Here is an 11,431-nt window from a genome sequence, read left to right as displayed (position 1 = left end):
GGACCAATGTGCAAGTAAGAAATATACCAGTTCGTAATACTTCAATAGTCACCAGTTAAAATGAAATGAATCTTCACTTACATGCAATTATGGGTCAGTGCAACTGCACTTGACATCAATGCCGCATTTGATGGAGTGTGGTTTCAAGGAAACTTGGAGTCAATGGGGATCAGGGCAAAAACTCTCCACTGGTTTGAGTCATACCTGGCACAAAGGAAGATGGTTGTAGTTGTTGGAAGTCAATCATCTCAGCTTCAGGACATTTCTGCAGGAGCTCCTCAGGGTAGCGTCCTAGGCTCAACCATCTTCAGCTACTTCCCTCCATCATAATGTCAGAAATGAGGATGTTTGCCAATGGTTACACAACGTTCATCACCATTTGTGACTCCTCAGATACTGAAGCAGTCCATGTTCAAATGCACCAAGATCTAGACGATACCCAGCTTTGGACTGACAAGCAGCATGTAACATTTGTGCCACACAAATGCCCAGCAATTATCATCTCCAATAAGAGACAATCTAAGCATTGCTCCTTGACATTCAATGGTGGTACCATCACTGAATCCCCCATTATCGACATCCTCAGGTTACCATTCACCAGAAATTGAACTGGACTAGCCATATAAATGCAATAGCAACAACAGCAGTTGAGAGTACAGGAATACTGCAGCAAGTAACTTACCTCCTGACTCTCCAAAACCTGTCCAGCATCAGCAAGACACCAGTGAATATTCTTCATTTGCCTGGATGGACGCAGCTCCAACATCTCATGAAGTTTGACACCATCCAGGACAAAGCAGCCCACTTAATTGGCACCACATTCACAAACATTCACTCGCTCCACCACTGACACTCAGTAGCAGCAGTGCATATCATCCACACAATGTACTGCAGAAATTCATCAAGGTTCCTTACAGATCGCCTTCCAAACCCACAACCACATCCATCTAGAAGGACAAGAATAGCAGACACACCACTGCAAGTTCCACTCCAAGCCAGACATTCTGACTTGGAAATACATCACCTTCCTTCACTGTCACTAGGGCCAAAATCCTGGAAATCTCTTCCTAATGGCATTGTGGGTCTACCTACGGTACATAGAGTGCAGTGGTCAAAGATGGCAGCTCATTACCACCTCACCTTTGGCAATTACAGGCCAGCCGCGGAAGCCTACATCCCATGAGTGAATGTTTAAAAAAACAATTAACAGTAGAAAATGATTTGCATAGAAATCTCAAAATATCTTCATATTCATTCTATATATATGAAGTCAGGATATTCTCTTTTTTTAAAAAAATTATTCTTCCTTCATGTCTTCATGATATCCAGTTTCAGTAACTGAAACTTTTTATTTCATTTGTTCCACTATCAGCTTGTTTATTTCTTTTCCCATCTCTTGAACTACTTCATTGTCTTCTTAACGTGGTAGAACATTTAGAATGTCTGACAGACTTGTGACTAAAGGTATTACGTGCAAGCCTCAGTTTCCAATACTGGTTTATTAGCAGGATGGTTGATTTCAGCTGAGGCAACTGCTGGAGCATCTGTGTTGACCATACTGCATCAGAAATAGAATAGATGGAGACATTATAATATATACATATATTTAATGATCCTACTGAAGAATGGTGACAAGTGGACTGTGCTCACTAAAATAAATTGCCAATGTTCTCAGAGGATAACAACTACAGTATTGTTGTGAGAATCCGCATTCAGAGAGAGAAAAAAATACTGGCAGGAAGAAAAATGTCAGGTGTTCATACAGAGGGAGGAAAACACAAAGTAAGCAACAAAGTCCGGAAGAGTTACTATGATATCAAGCATAAATTGAGATCCATGTCCATGGGGATTTTCTGAAAGTGAGTTGCCAGTTTCGGCTGTGCCATCAGTAATGTGATTGTGTGATCACACATTTGCCCATAGATAGGGGTGAAATATATGACAGCACAATGGTAAGTCTCTCATGCTTCATAGTGAGTAATTAGAAGAGCAATAGAACAATATGTAGATGTTTTTAAAAATGTAGGAAAATATAAGAATTAGAAATGAACAAAAACAAGATTTAATCAGTATAATTTAAATTTCATAAGTAGCCCTTGGTCAGCAGAAAAACGTTTAGGTTAATCAGACCTGTAGACATGTTGTAACTGGTGACTTCAGCTCTTAATGACACATGTGCTTTTTTCCAGATGTCTTCCACAGGCATTATATTCCAGTCATGGCAATCACTGTGAACACCTATCTCTGAAGCTTGGAGCATTTTTTGGCATTCTGTTTGGAGCTTTGGGGCTCTTGCTGATAGTATCCTTGCCTGTTATCTGGAAATACAAATCATCTAAAAAGGAAAGACTCATAAATGAGAATGACAGGTGTGTTATATTGCTTTGTATTTTTAAAGATATTGGAAGAAAAAAAAAAATGATTACTACTTTCATCTTTTTTTCTGGTTCATGAAGTGATACAGTTTGTAAAAGTCTAGCATGTTGTACCTGCAATGCATCATGAAATCCTGGGTCACAAATTTGTGCTCTAAATTGAAGTATTTCAGTCAATCAGAATTATAATTTAAATTACTTATTATTAAATTAAATTAAATTCTGCTGCTACCAAGAAAATAATTAAATCAAGACCTTCTGCAATAATCTGCATTCATGTGGAATCATGCAACTTGGTGAAATGTATCAATTGAAGAAGGCAAAAACAAGATTTGTCTATTTCAGACATATGGTGGATATATTCTGTTTCAGAAGGAATTAATCTTCAGCGCTGCGTGTCTTTCATGCTAATGCAGCATTTTTTTAGCTAAATTGTGGTCCCCACTGAAATGTCTTCCTTGAGTGATGGAGGAGAATGAATCCTTTTTAAAATTTAGTACATTAAGCTCAGAAATGTTACTTGTAAGCAGTCCTGCAGACCACATAACATTAGATGCAAGGGAAGAAAGGGAATCTTTTGACCTTTTGCAATGTTAATTGGTTCTGGCAAGGCCTGTATTTGTTGCTGTCTGTAACTGCCCTTGAGAAGATATGTTGTGACTCACCTTTCAAATCATCACAGTTCACTTGGTGCATCCACACCCAAGGTATTTTTTAAGAAGGGGACATACAGCAGTGAAAGAATAGCAATATAGTTCCAAGTCAAAATGGTGAGAGACTTGGAGGGGAATTTACAGGTAGTTGTGTTCCTGTGTGTTCTGCTGCCTTTGTTCATCTTTTGTGGTAGAGGATGATGGTTTGGAAGGTGATTTCGAAGGTACATTGGCGAGATCATCATAGAATCATAGAATCCCTACAGTGTGGAAACAGGCCCTTCGGCCCAACAAGTCCACAACATTCAGAGCATCCCACCCAGACCCATTCCCCTATAACCCACCTAATCTACACATCCCTGAACACGATGGGCAATTTAGCATGGCCAACCACCTAACCTGCACATCTTTAGACTGTGAGAGGAAACAGGAGCACCTGGAGGAAACCCACACTGCTGCAGGGCTTTTTGTGGATGGTACACACAGTTGCCACAGTGCATCAGTGGTGGAAGGATTGAATGTTTGATATTGCAATGTGGGTGTTTATCAAGCAGGCTGCTTTGACCTGAATGGCGTTGTACCTCCTTAGTGTTACTGCAATTGCGGTCCTCATGTCAAGTGGAGACTATTCTATCACACTTCTGGATTGTGCCTTGCAGAGAATTGACAGGTTAATTTCTTTAAAATAGTGCATATTGGAATTTGACACACACATTAACGAATATTCTAAACTGCACACAAGAACATTTGAAAATTAGCTTTCAGAGGATTTTAGAATTAAGCAAAGGGTGACCGAGAAATTGATACAGACAGAAATATGAGGACAATAAATTAGCATGAGATATAAAAGCACATTGTAAAAATTTCAATAGGAACGTAAAAGAGATTAGCAAACAGGGATCCTTTACAGGCAGAGACAGGAGAAATGAAAGATAAGAAAATGGTAGGTACTTTAAACAAGCACATTTTAATGTCTTCCTAGTACAACACACAAACAAAAAAGAACACAAACAAATAAGAAGAACCAAGAGTACAGTGAGAATAAGAAACTGAAACAAATTAGAATTAATCAAGAAACAGTATTGAAGAAATTAATGATACTGCACCACCACAAATTCCCTGGACCTGTTACAGAGATAATAGGAACTGCAGATGCTGGAGAATCTGAGATAACCGTAGAGCTGGATGAACACAGCAGGCCAAGCTGCATCAGAGGAGCAGGAAAGCTGATGTTTTTTTGGGCCTAGACCCTTTATACCTGGTTTTAAATGAGGTGACTACTGTGATAACGGATGCAACTGGTTTTAATCTTCCCCAGCACCCTAGATTTTAAAATGATTCCTATGGATAAAATGGTAGTAAACCTAACCTATTATTCAAGAGAACAGGAAGAGAGAAAACATGGAATTGTAAGACCCATACAAGCAATAGAGAAAATTATTTAGTATATAGGGAGTAGATAAAAGAATGTGGAATTATCTTTTTAGGGTCACATTAATAGGGATTTTAAGGATATGAGAAAAAAAGTACCAAATCTCAGTTCTGGGTCTTTTAGCAACAGGTCAGTAGAAGTCACATATTCAAATTTTCGAAAAAAACAAATTCAATAAAGTGCCACACAAGTTATTCCATAATAGCAGGGCTCATGGGGGATTGAAGATTGATTAATGGACACAAAGTAGTGAGTTGTATTTGAAAAGTTGTTTTTAAGTTGGCAGACTTTAAATAGTCGTGGAGGTGGCGGCTTTGTGGTATTATCGCCGGACTGTTAATCCGGAGACCTGGGTTTGAATCCCACTATGGCAGATCGTGGAATTTGAATTCAGTAAAATATCTGGGATTATTGTCAATTGTCGGGAAAACCCATCTGGTTCACCAATAACCTTTAGGAAACTGCCATCCTTACCGGATCCGGTCTACACGTGATTCCAGTAACGTGGTTGACTCTCAACTGCCTGGTGGGCAATAAATGCTGCCTAGTCAGCAACACCCTCATCCTGTTAATGAATAAAGAACAAAACAATCCACAAGGATCAATGCTGGGGCATCAGCTTTTTACAATTCATATCAAATGACTTTGATATAGGACCATATGTAATGTATCCAAGCGGGTAGAAAAGAGAAAGTGACTTGGAAAGTAAGTTCTGAGGTGAATGCAAAGAACTTTATATTATCAGAGACAGGGAAATACTGGCATTCTGGGCCCAGTATCTCGGTATGCAAATCACTGTAAATTTATACATACGAAAGCAAGCAGTTGGGAAAGAGAAATTACATTACCAATTCACCTGTTATTTACTTGTGCACAGTACACTGGCTTTGGCCAGCCAGCTCTGAGTCAGTCACCTAAATTGAGAAGATTATAATCTCCTGGCTATATTGGTCAGCCAGGGCTTTCCTGATTGGCTCAGGACCCCAATTAATGACCTCATAATCAATGAAGTCAACCTGACTCCAATCACTACAGAAGGCAAATGGCATGTTAGTGTTTATTATAGAATGATTAAAATAGAAAAGTAAAGAAATACTACTGGAAATATGTAGAGCCTTGGTAAGACACATTCAGCGTATTTTATATAATTTTGGTCTCCTTAGTTAAAAAAGAATATAGTATCTCCGAAGAGTGCAATGAAGAATCATTACATTGAGTCCTGGTGGACAAATTGAGTAGACTTGATTTACATCCCCAAATTTAGAAGAATGGGAACTGATCTTACAGGATAGACAGAGGTTGTTTTTCCTGGCTTTAGGATCTAACACATGGGGTCACAGTCTCAAAATAACAGATTGGCCATTTAGGACTGAGATGAGAAAGTTCTTATCTGAAAGATTGTGAATCTTTGGAACTTTTTACCCTGGCTGGCCATGTATACTTGGTTCAAGACAGGGATCAATAGACTTTTGAATATCAGGCAATCAAGAACCTGGGATTTGTGTGAGAAGATGCAATTGATCTAGAAAATCACATTAAATGACGAACTTGTGGTCCTATTTCTCATATTCTTCTTAAATCCTTCGGAAATTAAAATTTTTGCAAACATTGCATGAAACTGAATAAAGATGAATGACAGAATTGCATCCTCTAACTGCACACTATTTATTTTGATGAGTAATTAGTTGTACAGGGACAGCATCATGAGGTATTGTTTTCCAGTAAGTTGCTGGATACATCTTCAGCTAGCCATATGGTGGAATAAATTAGCATTTCTATTTGTAGCTCCGAGGAAACATACACCACTGCAAATAAGTATGATCAGAAATGTAATACTGTTCAAGGATATTTGGAAATTAAATGGAATTTCTTTTCTTATAGCACTGCAAGTGGTGAAAATTATGGAAGATATTATTCACAACCGAATGTATGGTAAAGTAAGTATTACAGTCACAACCTTACAACTATGACTGACCCAAGACCCAAGAATGAATTGACTTTGCTCCAGTGCCAAAATTGGACTACATATTCACCATAATTGTAGCTTAAATGGTACGCCAACATCTTCTGTGATTCTGTAACAGCTTATTATTTTTCATTTCTTTTTCAATTTTTGAGATTGTCTTTGTCTTTGCCTTTTCTTTGCCAATGGCATTTACCTATACCTTCATATTTTAAACTGTCCATTTACTGGTTAATGATCAGTCAAAATGTTGCTATCTCTAAGACCTCTCTCTCACCTTTGAAATTTTCTCACTATTTTGAAATAACACCTGCTCTGAAACCATTTTCTTTTGCCCATTGTTAAATTTTAAAATCATTGCCCAGCAAAGTACAGTGGGTAGCATCCCTGTCTCTGAGCTAGAAGATCCAAGTTTGGGTCTGTCCCCAGAACTAGATGGCCAAGGAATTCTTAATTCGAGATAACAAGGTGTGGAGCTGGATGAACGCAGCAGGCCAAGCAGCATCAGAGGAGTAGGAAGGCTGACGTTTCGGGCCTAGACCCTTCTTCAGAAAAAGATTTTCTGACAGGTCTAGGCCCGAAACACCAGCCTTCCTGCTTGGCCTGCTGTGTTCATCCAGCCCTACACCTTGTTATCTCAGATTCTCCAGCATCTGCAGTTCCTGCTATCTCTGAATTCTTAATTCAGCCAGGGTGGATGTATATGAGGTTGCAATCCTCTAACACAACGACAGATAGTGAAAACAGGACAGATTCCTTGTCGGCTACATGATGGAAGAAATTTGGAGCATATATCATCATTATCCATTACTCCAGATTACAACATCTGTATAAAAACGTATGTACTACAGTGATATGGATGCCCTTAGTGAACTGAAACAGACCATGTCTTGCATCTGAGGCAGCTTTCTGGTGTGTAGTAACATCCCTGCTTCTCAGCCAAAAGTTCCAGGTTAAGTCATGTGCTAGAACTTGATGACCAAAGGGGGTGCGGTCAAACAAATTAAGCATTAACATGAAAGTCTTTCCAACACACAGCAACGGCAGGCACTAAGAGCAGGCTTGATTCCTGGTCAATCATGTGACTGAAAAAAACTAAAGCTCTACCATCACTATTATAGCTCCTGACTACAATGTATGTGCAAAAGTGTAACATGTTTCCAAAGCATGATGCAAGGAGTATTGACTGCATTATAGATTGGTGCAGCTATCATGGGGTGAGAGCCCTATTCCAGCTGTAATAGATTCAAAACCTGCCTCTTTGCCTTACCCATGATGAAGGTTGCCATTGCTGTTGTCAGACCTGTCTTTGGGCAGAGCACCGAGAGAGCACGCTGCTCAACCAACTTACATTGATCCATTGAGCACCATATCTAGTGATAATCCAACCTCTAATCACTAGCCATTGCTGTAGAGTACTTCCTACCTCTCAACCCACACTTTCTTCACCATTGTTACATTCTTTCCAGCTTACCTTCAAGATGACCTGTTAAATGTGTACCATTATACAGATTTATTTCTTTTAGTTTTTCAATAATAGATTTAAAGAAACTTTTCATTAATTTTTCTGAATGTCGTTAGAGTTCCTTCATACCTTTAAGTTGATTAGGTCATATTGTTTAAAAGAAAAATTTTATTTGTGTTTATCTGCAATCATTAAGTCCACCAATATTACTTTGATCCCTTTTACTCAACTGCTTATCCATATTCCCCCCAGTGCTAATGTTCCAAACTGTACCATAGTTCTGCCATTGTCTTTGGACTTCCTGCTCTCTAATTGTTTTTGCCACAACTCCATGGCTCATGGTTCCTTTCCTATTTACATACCTTTAGTAACTATAGTTTCTGAATACCTGCAGCTTTATGATGATAGAGGATGAAACCATTCCTGCCAAGACCACATCTAAATTAAGTATTTATAGTTAACACAAGGATTACAGAAGCTCAAGGATAATATCCATCACCTCAGAGCAACTAGGGATAGGCAATAAAGGCAACCTTGTCAGCATCAACCAGACTTGAGGAAGAAACAGAAATTAGCGAGGAGAGAATGTTTCTGAGGTGGTATTAAGTCCTGTGGATTTTTAAGCTGTAATTTTCACACTCCATCATGAGACCTGTCTATCAGATCCCTTGTTTTTTTCACACATTAAAAGAATCAGTCCAGCTTCCACATGTGCAAAACTGTGGGAAATCAACTAATGCTTTCCATAGATATTGGCAAGTAGATACTGGATTTTATCAAATCAAAGCACTTTGAATGCTGCAAACAAGTAATAAAAAAATTCAGGTGTTTTTTTTTTTTTAAATCATTCTTTTCCATGTAACTTTAACTCCACTCTTCCTCACTCACTGTCAAATTGTGCTGTCTTTGGCTGTTCTGCTAAAGTAAAATGTAAATGTGTTAACTAACTTCATTATAATGACCTGACATAGCTACTGTATATTTGTTTAATCAACTCAATTTCTTTTGTAGCAAACAACAGAAAATTCTACACCCAGTACTGTATTCTGTAATTCCATGATCCTACACACAACGGAACACTGTTGAAAGTTATGATTACAACAATTCACCCTGCTTCTATGACTAATTCTTCGGAGCACAGGGTTTCCTCTAATGAAACATTGAAATTACTATGACTGTATGAATTCTACTTAAACTAGATATTCTCTTGTTTAGAAAGTGAACAAAAGGTCATTGAAAATGGATATTCTTAAACCATCAAAATAGCAATGAAGAATTCAACTGATAGTATTTAGCTAAAATAATACACGAGAACAAAAAAATTCACACTTGTATAATTGCTAATTTTTCCATTATTTTGTGTTAAAATCAAAGATATTTTACAATTTTTCTTGGTAATGTTTGTATAAAATTGCTAAGCCATATGAATATGTAATCAAATTAAATGCAAATGTAATATAATTACATGCAATTCTTGTTAAGAAAGATCAATTTAATGCTCTAGAATACTTTCTTTAACACAGCAAAATGAAATTTATTTTTATGAAGGGGTTTAAAGGAGTTCTTTTGATATGCTTGAAATCAAATCATTTATGTAAGAAGTTCAATTACAAAGATATGCTATACATCAAACTTATAAATAAATAAGTCTAATCAAAAGATTTTGATCAAATTACTTCTCTTTATCAGTTTCTTTTTTTATATCAAAGATGGCCATTTCTTCTGTAGAAGCATCCCTTACAGCATTGGAGCCCAATTGCAAACCGACATGACCGTTCCAAGTTGCAGGCAAGGATGAATTGTCTGATATTGTTGGGACTGTACAGTCTTTCTAGTTTGCCTTTTGTCTTTTATTGCCTGTACTCTTGAGCTTACATTTATTCATTACAAAATCCAAGTGCAGAAGGAGCATATACTTTGATTAAATCTAATCAAAATCTGTACTTTACTGCACTACTCTCTTATCTTATATACCCAACATCATTGACTGATATAAGTGCACCACTCTCATATCTTATGTACCCAACATCACTGACTGATATGAAACTAATTAATACACTCATTAATAGTTGTGCTCAAATCCAGGATTCAGAATAGAATAGAATAGAATCCCTACAGTGTGGAAACAGGCCCTTTGTTTCGGAGCCATGAGGTCATGTTGCAGCTGTACAAAACTCTGGTGCGGCCGCACTTGGAGTATTGCGTACAGTTCTGGTCACCGCATTAAAGGAAGGATGCGGAAGCATTGGAAAGGGTGCAGAGGAGATTTACCAGGATGTTGCCTGGTATGGAGGGAAGGTCTTATGAGGAAAGGCTGAGGGTCTTGACGCTGTTTTCGTTAGAGAGAAGAAGGTTAAGAGGTGACTTGAGAGAGACATACAAGATGATCAGAGGATTAGATAGGGTGGACAGTGGGAGCCTTTTTCCTCGGATGGTGATGGCTAGCACGAGGGGACATAGCTTTAAATTGAGGGGTGATAGATATAGGACAGATGTCAGAGGTAGGTTCTTTACTCCGAGTAGTAAGGGCGTGGAATGCCCTGCCTGCAAAAATAGTAGACTCGCCAACTTTAAGGGCATTTAAATGGTAATTGGATAAACAAATGGATGATAATAGAGTAGTTTAGGTTAGATGGGCTTCAGATTGGTTTCACAGGTCGGTGCAACATCGAGGGCCGAAGGGCCTGTACTACGCTGTAATGTTCTATGTTCTATGTTCTTTGGCTCAACAAGTCCACACCAACCCTCACAGCATCCCACCCAGACCCATCCCCCTATAACTCACCTAATCTCTACATCCCTGAAGACTACGGGCAATGTAGCATGGCCAATCCACCTAACCTGCACATCTTTGGATTGTGGGAGGAAACCGAAGCACCCAGAGGAAACCCATGCAGACACGGGGAGAATGTGCAAACTCCTCACAGACAGTCGCCTGAGGCTGGAATCGAAAGTGGGTCCCTGTCGCTGTGAGGCAGCAGTGCTAACCACTGATCCACCCTTAAATTGATAACATCCACTAAAACACTCTACCTTGATTAAAATTGTATCTTCAAATCTAGAAGAATAATATAATTTTGTTTGGCAAGAACAATTGTTAATTATTAAATATGGATTAAAGTGAAACAATGAAGCAATAAGAACATATTCACAGAGATTGTACCAGCTGACTAACTTACTATCCTTTGGTTCACTCTCCTTAATTAGCTGACAGCCTTCCCATCCATGACTAAGGCACTTTTGATGGGAATAGCTTGTTTTAATGCATCAACTACATTTCTCCATTAATCTCCTGAAATCTTAACCAGTGTTGGAAAAGAGACAGCAATCATACAGGAAACGCAAAATACATTTCTTTCCAGGAAATGATGGCAAAATCGTTTTGAGAAAACCAACCGCACGATTGCTTACTCCACCATTGTCAGATTATTGAATTAAGAACAAACAGCAATGCATCTCCACAAAATGCTGATACCAGTGGTTTGAAATGGAATCTCATGACGCAGACATTGGTGCACTAGCATATAACTTTTAAATGCACAA

General features: G+C 38.4%; 1 long non-coding RNA gene across 1 annotated transcript; it reads left to right on the top strand.

Annotated features, from left to right (window-relative positions):
- The first annotated feature begins 2,248 nt into the window (after positions 1-2,248).
- LOC125484660 lies at positions 2,249-8,983 on the top strand. The gene is made up of 3 exons (XR_007263471.1): positions 2,249-2,369; positions 6,342-6,397; positions 8,900-8,983. It is a non-coding gene; the product is annotated as an uncharacterized LOC125484660 (long non-coding RNA).
- The last annotated feature ends 2,448 nt before the right edge of the window (positions 8,984-11,431 follow it).

This window comes from Rhincodon typus, chromosome 13 (genome assembly GCF_021869965.1).
Source record: "Rhincodon typus isolate 14 chromosome 13, sRhiTyp1.1, whole genome shotgun sequence".
Lineage (NCBI taxonomy): Eukaryota > Metazoa > Chordata > Chondrichthyes > Orectolobiformes > Rhincodontidae > Rhincodon > Rhincodon typus.
This window is presented reverse-complemented; position numbering and strand designations above follow the sequence as displayed.